The following is an 11,197-nucleotide window of genomic DNA, read 5'->3' on the forward strand; positions in this document are numbered from 1 at the left end:
ATCAGCGGGGCATGAACAAGTCCATCCGATTCCAGGCACACACGGAGGAGCTATGGTCGTTGGGCAGGACTCCTGTCCGAGGAGACACTGGAGATTTCCAGCTAGAGGCTGGGCTCACAGTGACATCAGGGAAGGAGGCAGCATCAGATGAAGGTATGAATGGCCCCAACAAATGAGCAAAGCCCTGTGATAGGGGGAGCTAGGACAGGTGACCCTCTGTTACACAAGTATCAAGACATCTATGGAAGGTTAACAAGGTTACCCAGCTGGCTGGATGAGGCAAGACTCCAAACCCTGGCAGTAGGACTAGTCATGCTAGTTACTGGTTCTCAACACATGCTATGCACCAGATACCTTACACGATTATCTCTCTAACTACCTTGAAAGGTATATTCTATAGTTCTCACCACACACATAAAGAAACTGAGGCCAGTCAGGTTATATAATTTACCCACAGTCACAGAGTCAGTAAGTGGATGAGCTAGGATTCAGACTGATGTCTTCCCACCATACCTTGCTATCTCTAGCAAAGGGCTAGAACAGGGTCTCAGGCCCCCCACAGGACCCAGATATCAGACACGTTAGCAGAACAGGAACCAACACAGAAGCCTCTTAGAAGAACTGAGACTTAGAGAAGGAAATGGGACACAGGAACAAGGCAGGAGCCCTGCCATGTCAAAGCCAGAAGAGCGCCTGTCAAAGCCAGAACAGTGTCTGAGGCCAGAATCCTGGCCGGAAGGGATCTGCGTCTCCGCTTCCTCAGACAAGACGTGACTCTAAGAGCTGAGGGCAGGGCTGAGCTGCAGGAAGTAAACGGTGTGTATGTGGGAGGGGGGAGATAATGCAGACTAGGTCTGGGTACGTAAGCCCCTCTCAGCAACAGAGACTGCAAAGAGAACCAGTGTCTAGCCAAGAAGGCCCTCCACTGCCACAGGGAACACCACCTGCATTTAGAATGAGTGTTCATGGAACATGGAGAATCTGACTTTGAACAAACAGCTGAAAACCTTGGCCTTTGGTTTCCTTCCCTGTAAAGTGTACAGACGGCCTCTGCATGTCCTATGGATCCTGTTCCTCATCTTGAGAGTCTTCGCCATAGCAGCACCCTTTAAATCAGGGGTCCTATGACGTACACAGAGGCTTCGAGATACTTGAAGCCCATACAAGCAAAAGAAAAATTGGGGTTTTTGGTGTGCATGAACGGGGGTGGGCATATTTCTGGAGAGGAAGTCCATAGCTTCCATTATATTCCCAAAAGGCTCCATGGATAAAAAGGTTCAGATCAACTGATCCAAATGTCAGCGAAACCAGTGGAAGCTAGACAGTGGTGCTAAGTCCAGGCAGTCAACTCAACCAACCAAATATGCCTGAAAGCATTCTGTAGCCACAAACTCTCCTCTACCCTCTCAGACCACCTGGAAAACGTGTGGTCCCTAATGAACCCAGACAAAGTGACTGGTTGGGTCAGGGCACCCCACCTTTACCACTAAAAGTATGAATTTTACTGCGACGGTCAGAAGCATCATCTTTACACAGTTGATGGGTTAGCTAAATGCTGGACACTTGGAGACTTTAGTGCCCAAGGTCAGAAGAGCAGGTGCCATTTCCACTACTTTCTGGTTCCCCAGGGGTTAGCCCTACCTGGAGCTGGTCAGAAATGCAGAATCTGGGGCCCGCTGGATCAGAATCTGCACCTAACAAGGGCTCCAGCCCCCAGGTGATTCGTGTGCATCTTAAAGAAGCACTGCTGGACTTGTGTGGTCGAAATTTTAAAAAATGAAGGATGGCTCTTTCCGTCTCCGGCTGCCACACCGAGAGGAGTTGTCACTATGTCAGCACATCTGCCAGGGATGGTCCAGCTTCCTGATAAAGAGGATCAAGCAGATGTACAGCACGGAACCCGATAACCTGAAGGCCCGCAACTCTTGCCACTACGACGGGCTGATTCACCACAAGACCATGGGCGTGGAGCCCGGGGCCGACGGCAAAGGCGTGATGGTCGTCACGCAGCGGAGATTCGGCCGGCGAAAGCCGGCCACCTCCTACGTGCGGACCGCCATCCACCTTTAGCAGCATCAGGCACGTGATCCGCAAAAGCAAGTAGCGCCCGGATCTGCGCATGGCCGCCATCCGCAGAGCCTGCGCCATGCTGCGCAGGCAAAAGCCAGCGATGGTGAAGAGGAAGCGGCCCCCCTCCACCGAGAGCGCCTGAACCGTCCCCCACCCTCACCCCCCGCCATCAGCAATAAAGGTGTCAGCTGACCTTCCTCAACCAAAAAAAAAAAATGATAAGAATGTGAGCAAAAGTCCAGAAGAGAACAAAAGCCAAACGCTGGCTTTAGAAAAAATAATGAAATTACTAAACCATAGGCCCAATTAATTTCAAAAGAATTAGAAAAGTTAGAAAAGAAACAAAAAGCCCTAATGAATGAGCCATCGATACACTGTTTAAGGGATTTGTGCAACCTTAAACAAATAACTGAAAAACAAAGTTAAGATGATACTTACAAAAGCAAAAGGAAAGATAGTTGAACTGATCAGTAACAAGATAAATTAGAAAAAGGCAAAACAAACAAACAAAAAACCCATAAGGGAAAAGCTACTGGCTTAATGGGCTCTTTTGAAAGTCTTTCTATAACGTGTAAATATTTTTTAAATCACTTGAATATATAAGTAAAATATTCATCCTTTCCTTTTTACAAATTAAAGCATGCAATTTAAAGCTGAAGCCTATAATACCACCCCAGTCCCCGAAGGGCACCTCTGCCATGAGCTTGGTGCTCATCGTTCAGGCCTGTTTTGTATGAACACATAATTGCACCAAAAATATGATGCTGTCAAAAATATGATACCATTTTATTTTTTAAAAATGGCATCACACTGTGCATATCATTCTGCAATTTGCTTTTATCACTCAACAGTACATTTTTGAGACCTATTCTTATCACAAGGTATCAATCTAATACATTCCTTTTAACTACTCTTGCGATATTTTTCCAACATTTTTGACTCAGTCCTGCAGTAAGAACTGTATTTTATGTTGTGACCCAGTTCACACTTGTGAATATGCAAAACTGAAATAAAAATCTCACTAAATATTTACCCGCACTACGTGCAATGCACTCCGTTATTTTCTACGCCTTGTTTCACACTGTATCACAACCCATTAAATTGATTTATTGCCCCACTAATAGTCTGAACAATCCAAGTTTTATTTAGCTCTTACTAAATAAATAAATATTTATTCATCCATTCTATTGATGGATATTTACATAGTTGTCTTCAATTTTCCACTATTACAACAATATTCAATAAACACTGTGCATGTATGTGAATGTTCCTCTAGGCAGATACCAGGAGTGGAACCAGAGTCCTAAGATATGGGAATTTATAATTTAGATAAATATCACAAATTGCCTTCCAAAGCAGTTGTATCCATTTACTCTTGCCAGCAATGTACAAAAGCACCTTTTCTTTTCAGCCTCACCAAGTCATCGTATCATCAACGTTTTGATCTCTTCCAATCTGATAGGTTACAAATGCCATTTTACTGTGCTTCTGATTTGCATGTTTTCTTTTAAGAAAGTTTGTGAATCTCCTTTTTTTACAAGCCATCTACCCTTCTTTTCCTGTGAATTTCTGTTTCTGTCTTTTGACCGTTTTTCAAATTAAGTCAAGGATCCTTCCTTATATCTAAGAGATCTTTGTGTATTAAAAAATTTAGTATCTTTATTATATATGTTGCAACTATTTTTTTCTCAGATTATCACCTGTCTTTTGACTTTATAATGTTTTTCTTATGCAGAAGTTCTCATTTTGATGTTGTCAACTGTATCAATCTTATATTATATGTCTTTGGGATTTGTGTCAAACTTAGGAAGGTCTCTCTAAGACTATAGAAAAATTATTCTAATACTTTTATACTTTCATTCTTTATTTAAATCTTTGATCTATCTTTGACAGATTTATTTTGATCTAAGGCACAAAGTAGGGATCCTATTCTCTGCACACATCCCTCCCCCACAGACAGTTATCTAGTTGTGAAGATACTATCTCTCCCCATAAATGTGAAATTCTGCCGTTATCATAAATTACACACACAAAAACACACACATATTTATTGGGGGCCTTCTATTCTATCCCACCACTTGTTCAGTCTATTCAGTACTAAATTATCTTAATCATTGTAGTTTTTAAAGTAGTATCTGTTAGAGCTAGACCTTCGTTTTTCTTTTTCATAATTTTTTATAAAAGTTCATGTTAATTTTTCCATATGAATTCAGAATCAGCTTTTCTACCATCAAAACAGTCTTATTGGTACTTTTATTGTGATCTCATTTTAAATGTACAGAAGAAGTGATATTTTTATAACACTGACTCTTTCTAGCCATGGTTGTATTATCTTTCTGTTTAAGTCTTTTATGCCACTTTGTACAGTGAAGTTACATATAATTTTTATTAAGCTTATAACTAGGTATTTTATCTTTTGTTGCTTACATAAATACGATTTTTTTTTTCTTCCATCATGCTTTCTAGTTGGGTATTGTTTATGTGTGGGAGAGCTACTGATTTTTGTGCATTATTTGTGTACCCAACTACCTTAATGAATCCTCTAATTGTTTGTCTTTTAGTTTTGCCTTCTACTAGTTTTCATACCTCTTGTGTCCTTCTCTTATCTAATCATATTAGCTTATCCCTCCAAAACAAGACTATATAATTATGGTGCTTAATCATGATTTTAATGGGAATGCATCTAGTACTCACCATTTCAATGTTAAGCAAAATTTGGTTGCCAGCTTGACAAAGATGTATTTTTAAAGATGAGGAGGTATCTAATTATTCCTACATTATGACTTTTTATTAAAAACAGATGACTATTTCTTCATAAAACTTTTCGGCATCTTATTTTTTTCTTTAGCTCCTTTAATATGGTGAATTTTACTAATAGAAATCGTAAAAGTACCCTATCCTTGCATTCCTGTTCTGAAACCCACGTGCCTATGGAGTGCTGATGGGCTGCTGGATTCTATTTGCTAAGTGCGTTATTAGGATTTTGTATGGATATGCAAAACTTGGATCACTTTGTAGTTTTGTGTGCACATAGTGTTCTTTTGTCACATTTACACTAGCTTCATAAAAAGAATTTAAGCATTCTTTCTTTCTTTGCTTTAGAACAATTTAAATAGCACTAGAATCACCTGTACTTTCAATATTTCAAAAAATTTACCTATGAAACTGTCTGGTCCTATGACTATTTTAAGAAACAGCTCTTTAATAACTTTCTCAATTTCTTCTATGGTAATTAGTCTGTTTACATTTTACTCTATTGTGGTGTCAGTTTTTGTTGTTTTTTTTTAATTTTTAAAGAACACATACTCTCATATTACATAAACTGTTTCTAAACTTAGAAAAAAATCCTACCAGCATTACTGTAAAAAGTAAATATAATCTCCAACCCAAAAGGCCTGGTTCCTAATTTCTACTCCGACCCCTCCTTGCTCCTCCTTAAGGCCTCACCTTTTCTCACCACCAGATTCATGTACAAAGAAAATGGACAGGTTTGCAATAAACCAGAAACATGCTAGTGCTCCTCCTCCGCCTCCAGTGCCATCAAGGGAGGACCGTAGACGAATGGCCCAACTCCTCCCATCTCCCTCAATGGAGTCCCTTCCAACTCTTCTGAGCCTCTTTCCAGAGTCCTCACCGATCCTACCCCATCTTTGAGGCCAGCATCCCACCACACGTCACTCACACCAAACCCTCGGCCTCCTGATGGAGAGACATCAAGGAATCCACAGGTGTTCATGACCAGGCACATGCCAGATGCCTGGGGTACCGGGCATGAAAGGGTCCTGCCCTCTAAAAGATGTTATGTGAGTGATGGGTGAAGACTTGTCCACAAGTAATAACAAGGCCCAGAGGATTAGGTACAAAATAGCACAGCAGAGCAAACCAAGAATTCAGAAGACAGAAAAATCTCTGGTCCACCAGCAAGGCAGTGGGAAAGATACTTGAAGCAAGGGACCCAAAGCCAGGCTGAAAGAGAATCAGTCCAGTGCGCTGATGGTAGGTATGCAGTGGGACGCTGCCTGGCCAGGGACGGGGGCAGATAAGCCTGGACACCGGGGTACCTGGGAGCCCCAGCGAGAGGTCTGGACACGACATAGTAGGCAGTGGGAGCCACTGCGGGCTCCCGTGCAGGGAAGTAACAGGAAGAAAGTGGTGTTTTGGTCACACCCCCCACATACTATGACGCCAGACTTGCATTCAAAGAAATGACTAGCTGTGCCAAGAACTCGGCGAGCTGTGAGGGAGGGCCGTAAACCACAACCCTATGCTGATGCCACAAGGGACAATGGACGGACACACACACACACACACACACACACACACACACACACACGTGTCCAGGTTCTAATTAAAGACAGCAGGCTAGAATCATACCACAGCACTAGGGTTTAAACAGTTTATTGCACTATACAACAAAAACCACATTGCCACAAATCTCTAATTTCACAGGGCATCTGTGCTAGCCAAGCGCTTCTCTAAAGTGCACCCGGATCACCTGAGGATCTTGTTAAAAATGCAGATCCTGATTCTGCAACTGTGGGTTCTGCATTCATATCTAACAAGCTCCAATGTTACGTAGGATGCCACTGATCTGGGGACCACGCTTTGAGTGGCAAAGGACTAGATGATACCGAGGCTCTAGTGAGCTTCAAGGCAGCAGATTATGGGTATTAATTACAGGCAGAAAGAGAGAGCTGAGGGATTTCTGGGGTCTACACAGAGCACCCAAACTAACCAACTCAGTTTCTATTAAAAAATTCACCACAGGGGTTCAGTAATAGACAGGGCTTCCTCAAAGCCACTTGTAAATGGAAACCACCCCTGTATTTCACAACTACCATCTAATTACTCTCCCTGTAACCTTTCACAGCAGTCCTAAGCCAGCTCTTTCAAGGGCTGATGCCACTAATCAAGTCATAAAGCCTTAAAGTGTCATATTATTAGTCTTGATAACAGAGAGTAAAACAAACCCAACAACAATCCCATTTGCCTTGCCTCCAGCTGAGGCCATTAGTTAGGCTAACATTACATTCTGGGTCAAGGGGAAATGCATTTAGCCAGTGAGAATCTGCTATCCAGATGGACCAAGCAAGAGAAATTTATCAGTTCTTTTATGATCCTCTGAGAAGATTCTGGAAACCGAACATGATCTGCCACAATCCTAGCAACTTCTTTATCTACCTCCTTAGGTAACTTGGAAGCTTGGAAGAAGCTTCTGCCTCTCCCCACCGCCTCTGCCTCTCCCCTCCCCTCAAGTTGCCTCCTTAGGCAAAGAGTGACCCACTTCAAATCAACCCCATCACAAACCGCGACGCTCCTCGATACGGCTCTATTCTGAAATCAGATGGCCTGTGTTTCAAGCTGCATCCCTGTGCCACTTAGGAATGACATGGGTGGTCTAGGTAGACATGGACCCCACCTCCGTGTGACCCACAAACTACAGACACACACAAAGCCATCAATTCAATGAATCCGTTGTTTAATATGTGCAGAACCTCAACACCCTAATATACTATGAGGATTCAGGAAACACAATACCTGAACTTGAGAGTTCGCTGAAAGGAAATATTGTGCCCCATGATTATGCAGCGACCATACTTTAAGTTTTTCAGATGGCCAGCACCCACCAATCTGGAGAATTTCCTATACTCGTCACCTCAAGTTCTACAAGAAAAACGCGGCTACTGACGACTCTGCCATGAAGACTAGGCTATTGGCCCTGGAAAGAAATAAGCCTGACTGAGGACATGTTCTGTTGGGGGTGAGTTGACTAAGCAATACCTGAGGAACAAGAATTAATCTGTCCTCCAATAGCCATGGGCAAATGACTCACCCAAGTTACACAGTGAGTTTTAAAGCTGAGAGTGGAACTTGGGTCCCTTAACTTCCAGATCGAGGTTCTTTCAACTAAATCCCGCTCCCCTCACCTCCACTTTGAAACTCCTCTAAGAAATTAGAAAGTCTGCCACTTCTTTGTTCTTTATTTGCACCCCACCCCCCGCTCCAACCTCAACCAACCTTTAGAACCCTCTTTCTCTTGGGGAAGCCACATAATTTAACCCCTCTGAGAGCTGGTCCAGCTCTCTGTGAAATGGGTCGAGGACAAAGCAAAGTCACATCCCCTTTTCAGGACTTCGTTTCCTCTTCCCTAACAAGAAGAGGTTAGTAGAGATGACATCTAAGATCTTTTCCAGCTTTAAACAGAATCAATGAAAACTTCACTTTGCAGTTAGGAGGAAATAAGGGCTCTCCCTAGCCATGGGGGAGGATGGGCCACAAGGCAACTGATAAGAAGTTCCAGTACACAAAGAACCTGTCCACCAGTCGCCTCCTGTGGTCCGCACAGAGCTTCCCCAGCCCAGGGAAGAAGAGAAACAGCCAGCTGCTAGCTGTCTTCACAAATTTGCCAGAAAGAATTAATTAAAGTTCTTTGTTGCACTGCAATATTATTTTCTTTTTAATGACTTTTTAAATTATAAAACTGATTCATGTTCATTACAGAAAACAAAAAACATTTTATTTTTAATAACTTTAAAAACATAAAATAAATGTACATTCATTGCATAAAAATCAGAAACTTGTTAAAAGAAAATCCCAACTGTAAATAAATCTAATTCTATTTGTTAATTAAGTCACACCCCAATTGAGAATCAAAGAAACAAGATTTGGAACTGACCTTAGAGACGTACAGGTTGCATCCCGGGCAACACCATATAATGTGAGGGGGAATAGTCGGGGATCCACGGTAATGATCCAGTCCAACCGCCCTCTCTCCACGGTCCCTAACAGGTGGCCACCCAGCCTCTGCTTGAACACTTCCTACTTTCCAGCCTTTTCCAGGCAGCCTGAGCCATTTTGGGGAAGCTCCATCAATGGTTCTTCCTGCAGTAGAGGGTAGTCATTCTATGCAAAGGCTTGTGAGAGACCTGGACTTGGGTTCATTCCACACTCAGCTTCATATATGCTCCAGGACTCTGGGAAAGTCACTTAGCCTCTTTGAACTTGAATTTCCTCATCTCTAAGATGGAAACAATAACACTTGCATGAAAAGGGCCATCATGAGATTTAAATGAGAAAATGTATATAAGCACCTAGCAAAGTGCCTAGCCCAGTGTAATTGCTCAATAAACAAGTAGTAGTATTAAATGGTAGCTCACAACAAAGGCTTTCCAACTTTTTCCACCTTACCCCTAACAAAAAAATTATACTTTATATCATGACTCAGTGCATAAAATATCTATATATTCCATATAAATATATAAAACTGAACAAATATTTTCAAGAAACGATGCTGACCCATACACATCTGATCTACTCAAGATTTTTTTCCTATGCTATTTCTTCCTTTCTACTTTATTTTATTTTCTTAAATTGCTGATTTTTATTTTATTTTCTTAAATTCTTGATCACTAATTGACTGCACAACCCACTACTGGATTGTAAATTGCAGTTCGAAAAACACTGACTTATACTAAGACCAAATATCTCCTCCTGTAGCTTCGCCCTTTCAATTCTAGCTTTATCTTCTGGAACCACACAGAACAACTCTGCACCATTATCCACATGGTAAACTTTCAAGCATTCAAAGCATTCCCTGTTCTCTCAAGCTGTTGCTGTACACGATCTGGCTTCCTGATCCCACTTCGTCCACATTGCCTCCTCTGGACTCCATCCTTCCTCTGCAAGCTTTCCTCTTTCGCTCACTACTGCCCAGGAGGGCCATGCTCACTTAGCAGGTGCTCTGCTCCTCCAGTGGCTTCTAACTGCCCTCAGGTCGAGCAGCCTGACATGAGCATCTTTTTCAATCTTCCCACCAGATGTGCTCTTCATCCCCAGAAGAACTCATCTTGGTTTCTTCCAGCCCATTCCGACTCCTCTCTGGTTCTTTCAAACTAAGGTGTTCCCTCTAGCTTTTGCTCTGTCCTTCCACAAATGACGTTAGGACGCCTCAAGGCCCATTGACGAGAAGAGCGAAAGTGAGGAAGAGTTTCGATATGTGTATTTGAGCCTGAATCTACCACCAGAAATTGCTCCCTTCTTACTCATCTTTGAACTAGCTCTGCCTGCTAAACCTGGAACCAAACTGAGAGGCCTCATCACCCAGCCACTTCTGTCCTTTCATGGTGAAAGCGGCCCTGCAACAGGGAATCTTACACCTGGCTGCAAACACAGCCCTTCAGAGATGAGATCTCCCAGCACCACCTTGCATGTGCAGGAAACGATAGGTATCAGATACAGCCACACTTTCCCATATCCTACCTGCATCTGTGGTCATCAAAAAATTCATTCGTAGTAACAAAAAATAAATAAATAAAATGCACCTAGTGTCACTACTCTAATGGATAACATTTTGCAATTTGGGTTAAAAAAAAAAAAGTTTCCAAAGCAGAAACAGGAAAGTCTACTATACCTTCAGATGTGAGCTGGCTCCTCCTCACTCCCATCTCTACCATTGCACTTGGGGGATCTTGTCACAAACACAGTCAAGAAAGTCTCTTCTATAGAAGGAAACTTCACACTCCCTCCACCCAACATTTATGGTTTTGATGTATATCTGTATCCGTAAATAATGTATTTTAAATTTTTTGTTGACTTTAAAATTTATTCAAAAGATATCATGCTGTATGGAACATTCAGGGTCTTGCTTTTTAAAATTCAACCTTAAGAGTACCAAGATTCACTCATATGGCTGCATGTAGATGTTGCTCATTCACGTTGCTGCTATAAATAAACAGCCCATCAGATGCCACAATGTATTTATCCATTCTCCAGATGATGAGTATTTGGATTTCTAGTTTTTTCCTGTTATCAACAGTGCTACTAGGAACCTTCTTAGTACACATCACCTGGTGAATACACAAATGAGTTTCCATGATTATTATATACCTAGGAGGGGAAATGCCAGGTCATGCAGTATGTGCACGTACAACTTACAAGATAATAAGACCAAACCGTTTATCGAAGTGGATATATCAGTTTACCCTCGTACCATCAGCATGTAAGAGGCCATATAATCTATGTCCTCTCCGACTCTCACTATTACACAGCTTCCTAATGTCTGACAATCGAATGGGGATAAAATGGACTCTCACTGTGATTTGTATTCCCTGATTACGAATAGAATTAC

At 42.1% G+C, this 11,197-nt stretch overlaps 1 protein-coding gene and 1 pseudogene across 17 annotated transcripts in view; one reads left to right on the plus strand and one right to left on the minus strand.

Annotated features, from left to right (window-relative positions):
• Positions 1-11,197, minus strand: part of TRERF1 (transcriptional regulating factor 1) — a 210,698-nt gene that overhangs the window by 175,114 nt on the left and 24,387 nt on the right. The gene's annotated exons all lie outside the window — the stretch shown is intronic.
• LOC105288562 lies at positions 1,777-2,212 on the plus strand (annotated as a pseudogene).

Source organism: Pteropus vampyrus, unplaced genomic scaffold (genome assembly GCF_000151845.1).
Source record: "Pteropus vampyrus isolate Shadow unplaced genomic scaffold, Pvam_2.0 Scaffold18, whole genome shotgun sequence".
Classification (NCBI taxonomy): Eukaryota; Metazoa; Chordata; class Mammalia; order Chiroptera; family Pteropodidae; genus Pteropus; species Pteropus vampyrus.